The sequence below is a fragment of the Loxodonta africana genome, chromosome 2, assembly GCF_030014295.1.
Source record: "Loxodonta africana isolate mLoxAfr1 chromosome 2, mLoxAfr1.hap2, whole genome shotgun sequence".
Taxonomy (NCBI): domain Eukaryota; kingdom Metazoa; phylum Chordata; class Mammalia; order Proboscidea; family Elephantidae; genus Loxodonta; species Loxodonta africana.
In genome coordinates this window covers 166,667,917-166,688,389 of record NC_087343.1, presented here as the reverse complement: position 1 = coordinate 166,688,389, position 20,473 = coordinate 166,667,917, and the positions used below count along the sequence as shown (strand labels likewise).

The following is a 20,473-nucleotide window of genomic DNA, read 5'->3' as shown; positions in this document are numbered from 1 at the left end:
ACAGGAGATGCCAACACAGTCTCAAGTGACCACTTGATATAATTAGCTCACTCTTCATCAGCATCTCTCACCTACCCACTGTCCAGTCCCTTTCATGTCTGATGAGTTGTCTTCGGGGATGGTTCCTGTCCTGTGCCAACAGAAGGTCTGGGGAGCATGGCCGCCGGGATTCCTCTAGTCTCAGTCAGACCATTAAGTATGGTCCTTTTATGAGAATTTGGGGTCTGCATCCCACTGATCTCCTGTTCCCTCAGGAGTTCTCTGTTGTGCTCCCTGTCAGGGCAGTCATCGATTGTGGCCGGGCACCAACTAGTTCTTCTCGTCTCAGGATGATGTAGGTCTCTGGTTCATGTGGCCCTTTCTGTCTCTTGGGCTCTTAGTTGTCGTGTGACCTTGTGTTCTTCATTCTCCTTTGCTCCAGGTGGGTTGAGACCAATTGATGCATCTTAGATGGCCGCTTGTTAGCATTTAAGACCCCAGACGCCACATTTCAAAGTGGGATGCAGACTCACATATAAACTTTTATACACCTTACTACATACTCCCGCTTACTCTCCCCCTATTGAGTCAGCCCACTCCTTCCTTCCAGTCTCTCCTTTCATGACTGCTTTGCCAGTTTCTAACCCCTTCTACCCTCCCATCTCCCCTCCAGACAGGAGATGCCAACACAGTCTCAAGTGTCCACCTGATGCAAGTAGCTCACTCCTCATCAGCATCTCTCTCCAACCCATTGTCCAGTCCAATCCATGTCTGCTGAGTTGGCTTCGGAAATGGTTCCTGTCCTGGGCCAACAGAAGGTTTGGGGACCATGACTGCCGGTATTCTTCTAGCCTTAGACCATTAAGTCTGGTCTTTTTATGAGAATTTGGGGTCTGCATCCCACTGTTCTCCTGTTCCCTCAGGGGTTCTCTGTTGTGCTCCCTGTCAGGGCAGTCATCAGTTGTGGCCGGGCACCATCTAGTTCTGGTCTCAGGATGATGTAGTCTCTAGTTCATGTGGCCCTTTCTGTCTCTTGAGCTCATAATTACCTTGTGACCTTGGTGTTCTTCATTCTCCTTTGCTCCAGGTGGGTTGAGATCAATTGATGCATCTTAGATGGCTGCTTGTTAGTGTTTAAGACCCCAGATGCCACACTTCAAAGTGGAATGCAGAATGTTTTCTTAATAGAATTTATTTTGCCAATTGACTTAGATGTCCCCTGAAGCCATAGTCCCCAATTCCCCGCCCTTAAGCAAGTTATTTAAATCTCTGTGAATTCTTCATTCTCTAGAGGTGGCTTCCTCTTGTAAGAGGGACCTTTTCTTCAATTTGCAAACTGTTTATTAAATCATTGAGCAATCAAATAATGTGTTACTCTTTTATATTAATACATGATTATATTTTTAATAATATATTTCTTAAGTCTCTTTTAATATGTACCCACCGGCCCACTCCCCCCTTTTGCTTTTTCCTGGGAAATTATTTGTCGAGGAGGCTGGGCCTTTTGTACTGTAGGGTCTCCTGCGTTCTGGATCTTAGACGAAGGCATTCTGCGGCAACACAATCCTCTGTCCCCTGAATTTCCTCTAAAATGGTGGCTAGGTTTAAGCTCGATTAGAGCCAAGTTTGATTTTTTGCTCTGATGTCCTTATAATTACATCAGGAAGCACTTGATACCCGCTTGTCCTTCTTGTTGTCATGCTAAGATTGATGGATGGATTTGTAATGGGTGCTTCATGTTAAGGACATCCTTAACCTGAACCAGCCATTACAGATTTCCCCATCTGTTTGCCCATCACCCCATGGTTTTAGTGGCCATTGATAATTATTGTTTCATCATTTTTTTAATTGGAAAAGTTATACAGACAAAATTGTAGGAAAAAGTGTCAAAGAGCAAACTGGAGTTTCTGTTAAAGAGTTTTATTGAAGGAACAGAGAGATCCAAACCGTGCAGCACTTCGTGAGGATTCACAAAAGTGCTCCAGCAAAAGGAAATTTTCACAGAGTTTAAGAATAGAAAATCCAGGAGCTTACAAGGAAAAAATACTGACTGGTTGACATTTACAAAATCATGATTTAAGAGACACCAGGCAATTACAAGGTCCCCTAAGCATTGTTCTGTGTTAATCATAAAGTTTGAGTCAGTAACATCTTGCTAATCTATGGATATTTGGGGGGGCCAACCGGAGTAAGTATCCTTCCTGGGAGCTTGCTCTGAGAGGAAGGGAAGGGAGGGGTGCTCACAGGTGTCCTGAGGTGTTCTGGCTAGCTGGCTTTTTAGAGTCAGCTCAGGATGAGCAGTACACAATAACAATGGAGTCCAGTCTACATCTTTGGCAGAATTATCTCCTTATGCCAAGCACCTAGATTTTTGGGGCTCCTTCACAAACCTTGGAGCCCTGGTGGTGCAGTGGTTAAGAGCTTGGATGCTAACCAAAAAGGTCAGCAGTTTTAATCCAACAGGTGCTCCTTGGAAACACTGTGGGGCAATACTACCCTGTCCTATAGGGTCACTATGAGTCAGAGTCAACTTGACGGCAACAGGTATAGTACGTATTCCTAAAAGAACCCTGGTGGTGTAGTGGTTAAGAGTGTAGGGTCACTATGAGTAGGTATCTACTTGACAACAATGGGTTTTAGTTACTTTTGGGAGAGAAGATGAAGAATAGGACTGGGTTTCACTGTATATATAAATACTTTATTTCTTAAAGAGAGAAAGATTTGAACCACAAGTGACAAAATGTTTACAACTGTCAAAGCCCAGAGGAGGGTACCCAAAGACTCATAGTGATACTACAGGACAGAGTAGAACTGCCCCATAAGGTTTTCAAGGCTGTAAATTTTTACAAAAGCAGATCGCCACATCTTTCTCCCTTGGGGTTGCTGGTGGGTGTGAACTGCCTACATTTTAGTTAGCAGCCAGGTGCTTAACCACTGCGCCATGATTTAGAAAATAATGTTGGAATCATTATTCCCTGTCCTTGGGTTCACAAGGACACATCAACTGGGCCCTGAGGTATAAAGACAATAATAGACAGGATAATCTTGGAAAATATCTTTTAAGCAACCTTTCACATAAGCCAGTCAAACAGAACACAAAAAACTTTCCACTTTTTTCTATTAGGATTTATTAAATGGGAAATTTGTTGGACCAATGAAGACACTCTGGCTGTTAATTGAAATGTTGGCGATCCGAACCCACCAGTTGCTCCTTGGGAGAAAGATGTGGCAGTCTGCTTCTGTAAAGATTTACAGCCTTGGAAACCCAATGGGGCAGTTCTACTCTGTCCTATAGGGTTGGTGAGAGTCAGAATCGACTCACTGGCAACAGGTTTGGGTTTTTTTTGGTTTGTATTTCACTATTATCTTGAGATGGTTTCAAGTTCCGTATCAGCCCACATAGTTTTGTCCTTTTATTTAAAGTGTAAATTGTTGTTGTGACCCTAACACTAACCAGCATGTTTCCTCCTTTTCAAAATGGGCAACTGAGAGCTTGACATAACTAGCCATCCTGTACCTATAGATTCTTCTCCTTCCTCTGCCTGCCCCCTCCTTCACATACCTGTTAATGACTTTGTTCTTTGTTTTAAACTGATGCAAATAACCTTTTGTTATGTCTGACCACCTACGGCTTACTACCCCCATAGGAAAATCAGAGCCCAGGTATTTGATATGTATCTCTTTAGTCTGATAAAGAGTCTTTTGTCAAGATCCTGTAATGCATAATTCCTCCTCCAAGCAGCCCATCTGCAGACTACAAAGACACTAACCCACAAAGACACTATAACCCTTGTGAGATTCTATATAAGCTCTAATGTAAAATTGCTTTTTGGGACTCCATAGAGACAGTCTGTGTTGCTGCTGGGTCCCTGGTGATGTATAAAAACTCACTCTTTCTGACTTGGACTATATTTCATTGGCTTAACTGCTCCTCAGCAGGGACCGTAATCGGGTAACATTGCCATCAAGTTGTTTCTGACTCATGGTGATCCCATGTGTACAGGTAGAACTGCTCCATGGGATTTTCAAGGTTGTGACCTTTCAGAAGCAGATCATCAGGTCTTCCGAGGTGTCCCTGAGTGGGTTTGAACTGCCAGCCTTTTGGCTAGTAGCCAAGTACTTAACCCTCTGTGTCACCCAGGGACTTCTTAGAATGTAAACACTGGCTCAATTTCATTTGTGAATATACAAGCTTATTTACATGGGCTAAAAGTAGTAATAGTCTCTCTCATGGTGGTTGTTAGTTGCTGCTGATTGTTACAAAGTTGAACTGCCCCGTTCGGTTTTCTTGGCTGCAATCTTCTCAGAAGCAGATAGCCAGGCCTTTCTTCCGAGGAGCCACCAGGTAGGTTCGAACCACCAATCTTAAGGCAAGCAGTGAAGTACAAACCATTTGCACCACCTAGGGACCTTAATAATCTTTCTATTCTTTCTAAAATAAAGTCTTAATTTCCATTAAGTGTTGGGCGGCTAAGTCATCCCAGTTTGGGGTTTTTTCAGTTTAAGCAGAGTATCCTGCCTTGGGAGAGCCTGGTGGCGTAGTGGTTAAGTGCTACAGCTGTTAACCAAAAGGCCAGCAGTTCAAATCCACCGGGCACTCCTTGGAAACCCACAGGGCAGTTCTACTCTGTCCTACAGGGTCGCTATGAGTCAGAATTGACTTGAAGGCAATGGGTTTTTGGTTTATTCTGCCTTCTGGAGCCCTGGTGGCACAGAAGTTAAGAGCTCAGCTGCTAATCAAAAGGTCAGCAATTCGAATTCACCAGCAGCTCTTTGGATGCCCCATGGGGCAGTTCTACTCTGTCCTATATGGTTGCTATGAGTTGGAATTGGCTCAGCAGCAATGGGTTTGGTTTGGTTTTTTGGTATCCTGCCTTCTGGGAAATCCCTCAGTTCTTGGCAAACTGGGATGTTTGTTCACCATAGTTAAGTACCATAAAAACATTAGACAAGTTTGGATAGGAGGTGGTAAGTTATAACAAAATGAGTAGAGATATTTATCTTTGCACAAAAATGGAACTGTTGACCAAATATTGTCTGTACAAAATAAGGATTTTCCCAGAACTTTTATTATTCTTGGACTTTGCCTCCTTTTTAATGGTTGCATAGTATTCCATTGTATGTCTTGCCATAGTTTGTTAAGCCAGTTTCCTACTAATGAACATTTCGTTTTTTCCATTGTTTCACTTTAATAAAGAAGACTGCCATAAAGGTTCTTATTTGTCTCTTTTATAAACTGGTGAGTTCTGCATAATAATTTGTTTTGAAAATAAGGTTTTCTTGCTAAAAACAAATCTCAAAAGGCCACAGGATAAAAGACTCCTTCATCTTGGGCCTTCTGTGAACCTCTTTTTCTTCAGGTGACTGGCCTGAGGATGAGTTTAAAATGGGTTGGCAGCCAAGACCCTGGGAAGGAAGCCCAGGCAAAGGGGAGAGGCCTCCTGGGGTGCAGGAGGGAGAAAAACAGCCCATGTTGTGGCTCTCAGCTTGGAGCTGGGTGTTTGTCAAGGCAGATGGGAGAAGAGTTGGCCAGACTTTGAGGGGTCCAGAGTTGGGCTGGGAGCGGGGCTGAGAGACTAGAGCCATTCAGCTGTGTTCTAAAAGGAGCAGGGTAGGAAGGGAAAACAAGTCGAGACACACACTGGGTAGCTACTGGCTGGTTTGGGCTCTTGGGACAACAAGCTGCTGTCAGGTGGTGGGGCCCAGCCCAGCTCTCCCCCGAGGACCCCAACAACGTCTTGGGGTTATTATGAATGGATTTCTACAGAATTTGGGATAACTCAGTAATTTTCCAAAGAGATGGGTTACCTGGGCCAGAAAGGTGATTTTCCAGCCACATGGTGTGTCCGTATGTATAATAATGCATTCTTTATCCATCAAAGGGGCTGCAGCATCAATTGCCAAACTGTTTTCAGCAGAATGCTGTTAATGAAATGCAAGGTCCAAAAGTCAAAGAAATGCCAGGCCAGTTAAAATCTAGCAAACTTCTTTGCTGTGGTAATTCTCAGTTTTCAAATGCTAATATTGTACTTTGTGAATTTTCAAAAAAGGAGATATAATGTGCATTGTTTCCCAAACTTTTTGTCCTTGCAATAACCACCCTCCTATCCCCCCCCCCCGCCCCCCACAAAGCACCTACTAACATCTTTGCTAAATGTTATTTGCTAATTCTGATCCATAGGATAAAGCTGAAGCCTGTCAGGCTTCCCCTTAAGCATTCAGGACAGAGATGGCTATAAAATCCAGCCAATGAAAGATCTGGGATACTGCCATGTCCTACTTGAAAACAAATCCCTATTGGAAGTCGGGCTTTTTATTACATTAATAAGGCTATTGTCAGAGAAGGGTGTGCCGTAAATTTAATCCTTCTGAGTTATAAGGAGGGGCATAGGCACAGAGACGAGAAAGCACAAACAGGAAGATAGATGCCAAGTGAAGATCGACAAGAAACCAAGGAATGCTGGGGCTGTAGAAGCTGGAAGAGACAAGGGCCGTCGCCCAGAGCTGACAGAAAAGAGAGCCTTCCGCTAGAGCCAGTGCCCTGAAACCCGACTTCTAGCCTCCCGAACTGTGATAAAATAAATGTCCATTGTTTAAAGGCACCCACTTATGGTACTTCTGTGACAACAGCATTAGGAAACTAAGACAATGAGTGTGAAGGATTCTCCTGGAATTCTCAGCTGGGAGCAGCCCCAGGTGGGGCAGAACAGTTGAGTGAATAGGGCAGAGGAGCCTGGACCTGCTCCAGTCTCTGTGTCTGCATCACACTTGGTCTCCAGAGTCTTATCACTTTAACCCACAGTGATCTCTAAGGTCCTCTGTGTGTCAGGCTTGGTGCGTACTGCACCATGGGAGACAGGCCCACGTGTTGAGTTCTGAGGAAGGCTGAGACATCACTTCAATTAGCATTCCCATTGCCTGGCTCTGTCTGTGATTCCACCTTTGCTGATGCATTCCTTTGGGTTAAAATGCAAAGATATCTGGAAAGAATCATTGCTAAGGTCCTTGGAAGTCTCTCTACTCAGATCTGTGTGGAAAGGGCCAGGTTTGGTGTTGGTTGAGGACGGAATCCCCTGTACTAAGGCTGGGCTTGCAAGTCTTTCTCATCTTTGAGTCATTAGACAAGGCTGGCGCCTTGTATCTAGGGTCCCTGTCCCTGAAAAGAATTGGAAGGTGAAATTGTAAGGAATCAGAGAGAACCTGAGTCCTAGTCCATTCTGCCACTAATCTCCTGGTTGAACTTAGAAAGCCCTTTCCCTTTCTGGGCCTCATTTTCTTCCTCTGTAAAATGAGAGGTCAGATGATTTCAGTGATTTTATAGCTTTTTGGTCAGAGGAGCCCTTCTGTCCAAAAAAGTCTTAAATTACATCCCATATAAAACAGATAAAGGGGGTCTTTGACCAAAATGTTTTTCAGTTAAATGTCATATCATTATAAAACTCTAAAGGCACGCATTCATGGAAGTGTTTACTATAAAAGGCAGAATAGAGGTTACTTTTGGGGTAGGGAGGTAATTCTGATTGGGATGGGTCACATGGGGGTCCTCTGAAGTGGCTGCAAAATTCTATTTCTTTTTTTTTTTCTGTAAAAATATATATAACTAAACATTTGCCATTTCAACTTTTTTTCACATGTACAATTCAGGGACATTAATTAAGCTCATCATGTCGTGTAATCATCACCATTATTCATTTCCATCGCCCTTAACAGAAGCTCAGTGCCCCTTAGCAGTGAGTCCTCCTCTTCCCCTCCTTCCTGCCCCTTTGGTCTCTATACATTTGCCAATTCTATATATTTTATATAAGTGGACTCATATAATATTTGTCCTTTTGTGATTGACTTATTACACTTAGCATAATGTTTTCAAGGTTCATCCATGTTGTAGCATGCATCAGGACTTCAAAAATCCTATTTCAATTCTATTTCTTGACCTGGGTGGTAGTTACTAGAGAGTGTTTCCTTTATAATCATTCCAGTGTGCTATAAAATGTTATATTACTAATTCTGGAAGGAATATACAGAATCACTATACCAAAAAGAATTGGTCAATATTGAGCCATTTCAGGAGGTAAGATATGCTCAAGAACCAATGGAATTAAAGGAAGAAGTCCAAGCTGCACTGAGGTTATTGGCAAAAAACAAGGCTCCAGGAATTGACGGAATACCAATTGAGATGTTTCAACAAACAGATGCAGCTCTGGAGGTGCTTCCTCTATGTCAAGAAATTTGGAAGACAGCTTCCTGGCCAACCAACTGGAAGATACCCATATTTGTGCCCATTCCAAAGATAGGCGATCCAACAGAACATGGAAATTATGGAACATGTGACCTCAATGCCACCCAGCATGTCTTCTTTTTCAAAGTGGGCAACTGAGAGCTTAACATAACTAAGGCCATGATAAACCTGTAAGTTGTTCTTCCTCTGCCTGCCTCCTCACATACCTCTGTTAACGACTTTGTTTGGACCAAATGTTAATGACTTTGTTCTTTGTTTTAAACTGATGCAAATAATCTTTTGTTCTGGCGGGACTACCTGTGGCATACAACCCCCACAGGAAAGTTGGAGCCCAGGTATCAGATATGTATGTCTTTAGCCTAATAAAGAAATGTCTGGCAGGGGACTACAAAGACACTTGTAACCCTTGTAAGATTCTATATAAGCTCTAATGTAAAACTGCTCTTTGGGACTCCATAGAGACAGCCTTGTGATGTATGCATCTCCTTAATAAACTTTCTCACTCTTTCTGACTTGGAGTATGTTTCATTGGCTCGACTGCTCCAGGGCACGGACCCTAGTCAGGTAACAAACAATATCATTAATATCACACGCAAGTAAAATTTTACTGAAGATCATTAAGAAGTAGTTGCAGCTGTACATCGACAGGGAAATTCAAGAAATTCAAGCTGGATTCAGAAGAGAACGTGGAACAGGGGATATCATTACTGATGTTGCAACTTCTTAATGGGTTGTGGTCTCTGATATGTTAACATTTGATGGGCGACTGATTTAGGTCTTTTGTTTTTCACTCATGGTTTTAAATACAGTTTGAGGTATACAAAATGATGTAAAAGTCAGTAGTTTGTGGAACTGAGAAATAATCACAGAACGTGGCTTAAAAATCCCAGAACTAGAAACTTCCCAAAAGCTTTTCCAGCTTTGACATTCTAGAATTCTATTCTCTGGGGATTGGCAGGGACCTTTACATTATCATCAGGACTGAGAACTGTGTTCCTGGTTTCTTTTGATTCAGCACAGCCCTGGCCAAATATCCCGAAAAACTCTTTGTCATTCAGTAGCCTTCTCTTTGGGCCGTGGGTTCCCCAGAGGAGGTATAGTTTACTGGGGCACTGAAAACTCAGTGCTTAAAAGTATTGGCTGCTTCTTAGCAGGGGGTGGCTCAGATTTTCCCCCCTGAGGTCTCAGATTGTTGTAGTACAAGGGGCTACCCTTGGTTCAGCACATTCATTTTTCAGAGGAGAAAGGGTGGATACAGAGAGGCTGAGGGATTTACTAGTGTGAAGTGTAACTCATAGCAGGGCTGAGCCTAGTACTGACTTGTCCTGATGGTTTCCATTACCATCAATTATAATAGCTTGAATTTCATATTCACTTTCTATGTGCCAGACTCTGGGCTAAGCATTTCACATACTTTACCTCATTTGATGCTCACAGCAACCCTGAGAGAAAGGTACTGTTTTTTTTTTTTGCTTTGTTGTGTGTAATAATAATGTTTTATTGCGCTTTAGGTGAAAGTTTACACAGCAAATCAGGTTCCCCTTCAAAAATTTTTATACAGATTGTTCCATGCCATTTGTTACAATTTTTATAATGTGTCAGCATTTTAATTATTTCCATTCTGTTTGTTCTGTTTCCGTTGATCTAGTTTCCCTTCCCCTCCTTGCCTTCTCGTTTTTGCTTTTGGATAAATGTTGACCGTTTGGCCTCATACAGTTAATTGTTTAAGGAAGCACATTACTTACGAGTGATATTAATATTTTATAAGCCCATGTATTATTTGGCTGAAAGGTAACTTGTAGAAATAGCTTCAATTCCAAGTTCAAAGGGTATCTTAGAGTGGTAGTCTCGGGGGTTCCTCTAGTCTCTATCGGTCCAATAGGTCTGGCCTTTTTTAGGAATTTGAGTTTTGTTCTACATTTTTCTCCCGTTCTGTCTGGGACTTTCTACTGTGTTTTCTGGTCAGAATGGTCAGTAGCAGTAGCCGGGAGATAGGTACTTTTCTCCCCCCCCCCCATCTGCCATTTCACAAATGAGGAAACTGCAATCCAGATAAGTAACTTGCCCAAGGCCACATTGTTCCTTGGTGTGGACCAGAACGTGAACCCAGGCAGTGCGACTGCGGAGCCCACACTTTAACTTCTATGCTGCTGCTCTTTGTGTGAGGAGGAAGACACTACCATGGGGCAAGAACACTTCATCACACCACCTGGATGTCACACTCCCCCCCCTCCCCAGACCAATCTTTGCCCCAATTTTATGCTCCTGCATCAACCTCTTGATGTCTAATTTAGCACCTTGGCCCAGGGAAGAATATGCCCTGAAGGGCAGGTAGAGAACTTTCCACCAGTGCACAAACCTATCCTTCAAAGGAAGTCAATGTGTTGGCCTTAACCAAGAGCATCCTTCTCAACCTGTTGATGTGAGTCAATCCCCTAATACTGCAAATGGCTTAACTGGAGCTTCACAACCTGCAAAGGTTCTGACCCCAGATATGGGAGAACCACCAAACTAAACTAAGTATCCGTCAAGTTGATTCTGACTCATGGCAACCCCGTATGTGCCAGAGTAGAAAACTACATAGGGCTTTCGATGGCTGACTTCTCGGAAGTAGATCACCAGGGCTTTCTTCCAAGGCACCTCTGGGTGGAGTTCAATTGCCAACCTTTTGTTAGCACCCACGTGCATTAACTGCACTGCCCAGCGACTCCATGGGGATCACAATTTCCCCAGAAGGGCAGTGCCATCCCCAGACCTTGCCTGAGCAGCCCACAGCAGGCCTTCTTCTTTGGCAGCTTTCTGTGTTGTATACACAATCAAACTGCAGCAATAGAGCCTTTCCGTCTGCTACCACTTACTTTTCTCCTGGGCAAAGAAGCCAGGGAAGGGCCTAATGGACTACATGAAGCTCTGAGAGTGGAAAGCATTGTGGAAAGTGTAAGCTGTTTAGTTCATCCCCTGTTCTTCAGGAGTCTCTTTGTCCCCCAAAACAGGAGGCTTTTAGTCCATTTCAGAGGTGGAGGTAGGAAGGGATGAGGTCATGGGCCTAAGAGACTGTTCCTTATTGAAGGCTCTAGGAAGACCCAGGGGCAGAGGGTGTTACTTTTATCCTTATTCTGACAATTCTTCTTAGAGGAATATTGGTGTGGTGCTGGGCAGTCTGTTCAGAGGACTGAGGGAAGGTGATGGTTAGAACAATGAAAGAGAACCAGCTTATCTGGCCTGCCTCTTAAAGAGCAAGTCTCTACCTGCATAATTCTGGAAAATTCCAACGCTTCAAAAGGCCCAGTTTGAGCAGAGCTACAGTTGAAGAAAACAAAATCCCATAGTCACAAGTAATTTAAAAACTCCAATTGTCACTTTTTTATCTCTAAGAATATTTAAAAGGATCTAATTAATAATTCATACAAAATTCCATTTCCATTCCTATTAAGTTCCCTATCTCCCCAACTCCTGAGAATACCCCCAACTGCTAGGAAACACTACAAAACTGTACACTCATGACTTTTGAATTTTTGTCTTTCCTTTCTTACTTTTTGTTTTTAAATAACTACAGGTTCACATGTTGAATCGACTCTGTGGTAACTGATTTTTTGGTCTTACAAATTCACAAGAAGTTGAAAATACAGTACAGACAGGCCCTGTGTACTTTTCACCCACTTTCCCCCAATGGTTACATCTGACGTAACTCTTTCCTATTAAAATTTAATAGCTCATCTAATCCTTGCAACAACTCTATGAAGTAACTCTCATCGCCCCCATTTTATAGATGAAGAAGCTGAGTCCCATAAAAATGAAATACATTACTCAAGGTCTCCAGCAAGTTGGCACAGACTCAGCACTTAAATTCAAGATCTTACCGGCTCCAAAATTTGTGCGTGACCAGGTTAATTTTTATCTTTCTCCCACTCCTGCCCTGGGCCTCTCCAGGAAAGAGAAAAGTCTTGAAAAGGTCCAGCCCCCCGCCCCCCAAAAATGCAATTCTTCACATGCCTCAGAAGAATAAGGGCAAACTACAATGCGCTAAAATTTGGAGGGAGCTTCTGCTACATAGCTTGGCTGTAGAGTCATCAAAATTATTTTTGTGACTAGACAGTCAGTTCCAGACACTGCTTCAGATCGTTTCTGAGGCCAGAACAAACTTTTTCTCTCCTTAAGCTTCCCTTTTCCCCCTCTCATGACTTTCTTCCTTTCTCTACCTCCTGCTTAGATGTTCCTTTTAGGCCATAGGGTAATATTCCTCTTAGCACCACAGGGTGCTTCTTCTTACTGCTGGCCTTGACTCATAGATGTGAGGAGATGGCTACATGCCTGCTAGCCATGGTATCATAGTCAGCACGGAATCTCTCAGAGACAGAAATAGGATTTCTTCTGTTAACAGTGACAGAAAACCCAACCCAAACCAGCTTAAACAAAAAGGGGATTTATTGGCCCATGTAAAAGAAACCAGGAGCTGGGCTGTATGTCAGATAAGAAATGCATTCTGCTACATGTCACAGAAACTTGATTCCAGAGGCTTTTTTTCCACACTTTTCTAGAAATCTAGAGGTTGGCCACCTAAGGATGATGTAGTATATATACATGTCACCATTGGTGCCTCAGCTCCTTCTGTCAGCCTTTCCTTGTGAGTTCCATTCTCTCTTTCTCCACTTGTAGTCTTGTGTCAGTAATCTAAGAATGAAGAAGAGGGATGAAGGACCAAGTCTACTTCCTTTCACAAGCTTTTCTGAAAGCCCTACCCAGTGGCTTCTACTTATAAGTCATTGGCTGGAGGCACGTCACATGTCCTGTCTGCACTGCAAGTTAGTTTAGGAAGCTGAGTATTTTGAGCTGGACATAGAGCTTCCTGAACAAAATCCTAGGCAGAAGAGAAAGGATATTGGGCAGGCAAATGGTAGTGTCTTCCCAATGCTGGTTTAAGGACTCAGACCGATGCAGTCCCAGGACCAGGCTTTTTCTCTCTCTCTCTACCCTGCCCTCCATCATAGTGGGTTCTTGCACATTCATGCTGGCCTCCCTTTGTGATCTGGGAATGCTGCTGCTACTCTGAGTTGTACACCCACTCCTAGTCAAGCCCACTAGGAAAAATCTAGATTCTCTGTTGCAGTCATACATTCCATCTCATGTCTTCCCTGAAAGAGTCACCGTGGCCAAGAGGAATGGAATGGCTTAGCCCTAGTCTCATGCTCTGTTTCTAATGTAAAGGTGAAACCCCACCTGGAGCATATGGGCTAACAGTGTGGAAGACGGTAATAGAGGGAAGTGAATGCTGGCAGCCCCAAACTAAACAGAATCCTCGGTGTCATTGTGTTCAGAGATTTTTAAATCACTGGAGGTATGTCAGACCAAAACCCACTGCCGTCGAGTCGATTCTGACTTATAGCGACCCTATAGGACAGAGTAGAACTGCCCCGTAGAGTTTCCAAGAAGCACCTGATGGATTCAAACTGCTGAGCTCTTGGTTAACAGCTGTAGCACTTAACCACTACACCACCTGGGTTTCCGAGGTATGTCTGAGCTTCTCTAAATACTTAATTTTTAAAATTTTTTCATGTTTTAGAAGCTTGTGAGCAGCCATCTAAGATGTATCTATTGGTCCCATCCCGTCCAGAGCAAAAAAAATGAAGAAGACACAAGGAAAATATTAGCCTAAAAGACCACATGAACCAGAGCCTCCACAAGTCTGAGACCAGAAGTAGATGGCTCCCAGCTACTACCACATACTGCTCTGACAGAGATCACAACAGCGAGTCCTGGACAGAATGGGAGAAAAATGTAGAATAGAATTCAAATTAATGAAAAAGGACCAGACTTACTGGTCTAATAAAGACTGGAGGAGCCCCTGGATTCTCTACGAACTCAGAACTGTAACCACTCCCGAAGCCCACTTTTCAGACAAACACTAGACAGGACTATAAAACAAACAATAACACACGTGAAGAAAATACACAAGACCAAATGGGCAACTCCTGCCCAAAAGCAAGAAGGCAGAGGCAGACACTGGATGAATGGACACAGGGAACCTGGGGTGCAAAGGGATAGAGTACTGTCACTTTGTGGGGATTGCAACCAATGTCACAAAACATGATTATAAATTTTTGAATGAGAAATTAACTTGAGCTGTAAATTTTCACCTAAAGCACAATTAAAAAAAAATCATATTTTAGATCAGTGATTTTAAAAATATGGTCTAGGGTCCTAGGGGGTTCCTTTCAGGATCCTCAAGGCCAAAACAATTCTCATAATACTACTAAGATGTTATTTGCTTTGTTTACTCTCATTTTTTCGTGAGTGTACAATAGAGTTTTCCAGAGGCTACACAACCTCTGGCCACATGATATGTGATGATGTCATTGCTCTAGGGGCTAATGGTATATGTTCATGTATCTTGTGTTTTAAAAATGTCTTAGTTTGAATTTCTGATACAATAAATATTGATAGATATTGTCATTGTCACCCAGTCGGTTCCAACTCACAGTGACCCCATGTGTATAGAGTGGAACTGCTCCATAGGGTTTTCAAGACTGTGACCTTTTGGAAGCAGATCGCCAGTTCTGTCTCCCAAGACTCCACTGAGGTGGGGGGGGGGTTAGAACTGCCAATGTTTCAGCTAATAGTTGAGCACTTAACTGTTTCCACCCCCCAGGGACTCCTTTTGATAGGTATAACCTAGCTAAATAAAAGTTCTTTGGGTTCCCAATAATTTTTAAGCATATAAAAGGATCCTGGTGGCGTAGTGGTTAAGTGCTACGGCTGCTAATCAAAGGGTCAGCAGTTCGAATCCACCAGGTGCTCCTTGGAAACTCTATGGGCCAGTTCTACTCTGTCCTATAGGGTTGCTATGAGTCGGAATCGACTCGACAGCACTGGGTTAAAAGGATCCTGAGACCAACAGTTTGAGAACCCCTAATTTAGATAATAGTTTTACTTGAAAATCTTAAATAAGGAACAACAGAAACACTTTTAAGTGTTACAAACCACATTTTAACATATTCATTGGCATTAGGGTCAGCTGTAAATAACAAAACCAAAAGCAACCATATCTTGAACAAAATAGAATTTTGCTCTTGCATAGATACAATTTGGAGGTAAGTTATCAAGGGCCAATATTGTGGATCCATGATCATAAGAGGGCTAGATGCATTCTATTTTGTTGCTCTGCCATATTTGATGTGAGTTTTAAATCTCAAGTTCCAAAAATGGCTGCTGCTCAAACTCCAGCCAGCCGACTGGCATTTTAGTCAGCAGGACACTTCCCAAGCGTTGCCTGTAAACAGGGCTGCTTATACTCTTTTAGTCAGAACACCAAACTGCAAAAGAGACTGGAAAATGTAATTAAAAAAAAAAAAATTCTGTTGTCATGCAACCAGTTAATAATCCCAGAGAAAGAAGAGTACATAAAATATTTGGGGTCAACTACAGCCTGTGCCACCTCTGTGCTATCAGGTTAACTTATTTTTGTACAGCCATTGGAATAAAGCTTTTCCCTTATTCTCTGCTTAATTGCAAAGTATCTTGTGTTTCAACGTGAGCTGTTTAAAAACTGTTACCATTTACAACTACGTATCTGAAAAATTGGTATTTTCTCAATATCATATAATTTAAAAAAATTGTGAAATAAATTGGCTACTAAGAGTGATTTAAGACTGCAGCTGTCATTCAAACTCTCTTTCAAATTTTTATGATCAATACCCATTCTTCTCATTGACTGATTTTCTAACACATAAAATGATGTATATATAAAAAAAAAATCTTTAAATTTATGTCAATAAACCAGTAAAGGAATTTGTGTACAATTTCCTTTGGAATTGGGGTTCTACTATTAAAGAGTTTGAAAGCAATGATCTACTGGAGAGCCCAAGCCAGCAGATGTGTTTTGTCTGGCTCTCACTCTGTTTTTAAGTATTTTTAATTTGAATGTCTTTAGGCATAGCATGTACATCCTGGTTCACCGCAGGTTCCACCCTACTCTCTGGGGTTAAATTGAGCTGATTCATCAAATATTGTCACCTGCCCAATCCCTGAAAAAACCTGGAATTCTGTCAGATTATACTGACAGCTTGCCTAAAGTCTAACAAGCATCTGTGGTACTTAGAGAAAAGCAAGAAGGTGGATAAATGCTGTTACAGGGAATAATCACCAGTTACTGTATAAATCAAGCAAACGTGGTATAAAAGGTCACCGTGGAAGCTGAAGTCAGAAGTTGGAAGTTCTTGGAGGTGAACTGAGAATGCTGGTCTTGACCATATGGGAGGTGGGAAGCCACTGACGGTTGAATTTTGAAGGGTATAGGACTGTGACTGTTCGGGAGGACCTAGGGAGTACTTCTTTAAAACAGGGATAAAATAATCTGTTCTGGAGATGAGACTAGGAGATCTAGGGCAGGTTGAAACAAAGCAGCCAGGAATGGCCTGGGGTTAGTATTAATAGAAGGGCTAGGTGTGTCTGACATGGGAAATTGGAAAGTCTTCAAGAAAAACAAGGGACCGGATCCATCCCAACATCTGGGCTGTGTTTTTTAATGGTTATTAGTATTCTAAGGAGCACTCATAAAAAAAATCTGGTTAATTTCTTGAGAATTCCAACCAAAGCTGCTCAAGCCACAAAACCCAGAGAATCTCAGCCACCATATGCTGAATGACTGGCCCAAGGTTGGGTTTGCTGGGTCACATGGAAAAGACGAAAGCAGGGGCTGCAGAAAACCAACAAGTAGAAGACCCTGAAAAAAGGGGTCACATCCTGGGACCCCTTGCTTTTTGGGGTTGGTGATCTGAATTAAATGGACAAAAGTTAGTGATAACAGCTGTGTCTATTGAGCCAGGCACTGTGCTGAGCATTTTACATGAACTATCTTCCTGAATTTTCTCAATTGCTGTAGGGGACAGGTACCATTATCATCATCATTCTTCAGAGGAGAAAACTGAAATATAGAGAGGTTAGACCAATTTGCTCTTTCAGTTGATTCCTACTGATAAAAACGAAAAACCAAACCCTTTGCGGTAGAGTCAATTCCAACTCATAGCAACCCTATAGGACAGAGTAGAACTGCCTCATACGGTTTACAAGGAGTGCAAGTAAAATTGGAAATTTTTATGTTATCACTCCTCAGAGGAAATGAGGAAGTTTTATGAGTGAGACAAGAAAGGGAGTGGGCTGGTGCATTTTGTCCTTCAGCATCCATTAGCCCTTCCTCTAGTAACAGCATCTTGGTTTTCCTCTGGGGGACCACTGTCCCCACTCCCAGTCCCAGCACCTGGGTATAGATGAAGTGACTCTACTCCCTACTTCCAGGGAAAGAATGTGGCTCACCTGGCCAATAAGAGCATCTTATCTCCTGTCCACAGGGAGGCAACAGCTGTCCTCAACCAGCCAACCCATTGCTGTTGAGTTAATTCTGACTTATAGTGATTTTATAACTGTTCTAGTGGCTCGGTGGCATGGTGGTTAAGAGCTACAGCTGCTAACCAAAAGACTGGCAGTTCAAATCCACCAGGTGCTCCTTGGAAACCATATGGGGCAGTTCTACTCTGTCCTATAGGGCTGCTATGAGTCAGAATTGACTCGACAGTAATGGGTTTTGGGTTTTTAGTGGGCTCTGAAGTGCGGAAGGTCTGAGGAGGAACAGTAGGACATTTGAGTAGGCAGAGACGTGGGAGGAAACTGCTTCATATTCCTTCCAAAATATACCACTCGGTCAGGGCCTATTTTGCAGAGTACCTAGTACTTTCTCTTAGGAAGAGCAGATTACAGCTAGACTGTAAATTCTATGAAAACAAGGACTATGTTGTACTGCATCTGAGCACCAAGTACAGCACATAGTAGGTATTCAATAAATAATAGTTGAATGATTGAATAAATTCTTAAATATGTATCAATTATTTACTGAGTCACAGCTAGAGACAATCTGAGGGATCCTAGAGATCTTTTGGTCTGATTTTTCCCATTTTACAGATAAGGAAACAAAGGTAAGGAGATTTTCTATGAGGCTATAACTGAGCAAAAATTAGACTCCAGGTTTCTTGCCTCCCAGTCCTGGGCTTATTTTACAATACCAGAGTTTCTCAAGGTGGGATGCTTACCACTTTTTTCCTGAAGATTTTTTTTAACATGAAATAATACTGGATCTACATACTGAGCCAATTGTTTGCTTTTATTTTCCCAGCCTTCTGATTACCTAAAGGAAAATCCCTTAACTTGATGCTAGTAAGTTGCTAACACCTTCTAGCACTTGCTAATCTTTTCCTTTTTAACAAAGGAGAAGATTTTAGACTCAGAACCTTCACAAATTATTCAATACTGTTTAATTTAACGTTATTGTTTTAATGCTTTATGGAAATTTTCAAACATATCCTAAAGCAAAGAAAAGTAATTCACCGTTTACCTATTACCCAGCTTTCATTACTATTGATAGTTTCTCAGTGTTGTTTTATAGACCCACCCCTCACACAACTTCTTTTCAGGAGTATTTCAAAAGAAATCTCATACATTATATCTTTATACCCGGAAATATTTCAGCATGTATAGTTAACGGATACTTATTTTTTTTAACTTAGCCATAATCCCATTATCTCACCATGACAAAATCAACATTAATTCTTTAAGATAACTCAATACTCAGTCTATGTTCAAATTTTGCAGATTGTCTCAAAAGTGTCTATATTTGGTTGGTTTGAATCTGATCCAAAGAAGCCCACATCCTTCATTTTGTTCTTGTGTCTCTTAAGCTGTTGTTTTTGGTGTTAGGTGCAATTGTGTCAGTTCTGACTCGTAGGGACCCCATGTATAACAGAATGAACCATTGCCTGGTCCTGTGCCATCCTTACAATAGTAGGTAAGTTTGTTTTTAATTGTGCGTTAGGTGAAGGTTTACAGAGCAAATTAGTTTCTCATTAAGCAATAAATACACATATAGTTTTTGACACTGGTTGCCAGCCCCAAGGTATCAGCACTCTCCCCTTCTCTACCTTGGGTTCTCCATTTCCATTCATCCCGCTTTCCTGCCCCTCCCTGCCTTCTCATCCTTGCCCCTGCGCTGGTGTGCCCATTTGGTTTCATATACATGGTTGAGCTATGTGTGTTATTGTTTGTTTTATGGAACTGTCTAATCTTTGGCTGAAGGGTGAACCTCAGGAATGACTTCAGTACTGAGTTAAAAGGGTGTCTGAGGGCCATAATCTTGGGGTTTCTAACAATAGTACGGATGCTGGAGCCCAGTGTTGCAGCCACTGTCTCAATCCATCTCGTTGAGGGTTTTCCTCTTTTTCACCCACTCTCTATTTTACCAAGCAGGATGTCCTTCTCCAGGGATTGGTCCCTCCTGACGACGTGTCCAAAGTAAGTGAGATGAGTCGACTTGCCTGGGCTGAACTACATTTCCCAGAATTCCTGTCCCCATCTATTTCTGGTTAGGGCGGGCCTAATCTTGTTAGGGTCGGCTTTAAGAGAGAGTTGTGCAAGACTTGGAGGTAGAAGTTAAGCGGCAGACTTTGTAGCTGTCATAGAGATTATAGAAGTTAGCTGTTTGATCATGGTGTCCTTAGAACTGAAATAGGTAAGCTATCTACTAAAGTCTTACTTGATCTGAATAAGCAGAAAAGCTCTTCATGCCAGTGAATCAACAAGCGAAGAAAGGGTTACTGTATTGGTTGGAGTAATAAATAGTTTTGAGTATTTTCTTCCTTTAATATGAATTTTCATCTATATATAGTGTTGCTATGAGTCAGAATCGACTTGACGGCACTGGGTTTTATATATTTAACAGATATTTTGGTTTTCTTTCTCATCCTATTATCTAACTTGAGTTAGTAGTAAACTTTAAATCTCAGTATTTAAATTACAGGATATCGAAGGGGGAGTGTGAATCAGCCAGAAGAATGAACATTACCCAAAGACAAAAAAGCAAGTTTGGAAAAAAGAGTTAGCATGTTTTCAGTTGTATGGGATAGTTGTATCATGTTAGGCGGAAGCATGACTTGGTTACTGACTTTATTTGGAGATTTAAGTGTGGTTTAAGGAGATGTGTATGGGTGTCAAGTTGACACGAAGTGGATAAAAGCTCAACTGTCAATTTGGCTAGGGTGAACTACATTTCCCAGAATTCCCTTTCCTAAATGTTTCTGGCTAAAGTATGCCACAAGAAGGATTCTTATGGGAGATTTGGAGGACAGAAGTAGAGCAGAAGCCATTTTGTAGCTCATGTCATTGTTCATCTGCTGGCTCATCTGGTTGGCAAAGAGTACATGTCCAGCTTGGAACACA

General features: G+C 42.1%; 1 protein-coding gene across 5 annotated transcripts in view; it reads left to right on the top strand.

Moving 5' to 3' along the window:
• Nucleotides 1-15,980, top strand: part of ATOX1 (antioxidant 1 copper chaperone) — a 42,535-nt gene extending 26,555 nt beyond the window's left edge. For 2 of the 5 annotated variants that reach the window (XR_010319793.1, XM_064278516.1), the window contains one exon: nucleotides 653-3,096. The gene's annotated coding sequence lies outside the window, so the exon portion shown is untranslated. The other 3 variants (XM_064278525.1, XM_064278536.1, XM_064278546.1) reach the window with 3 other exon arrangements.
• Nucleotides 15,981-20,473: the final 4,493 nt, after the last annotated feature.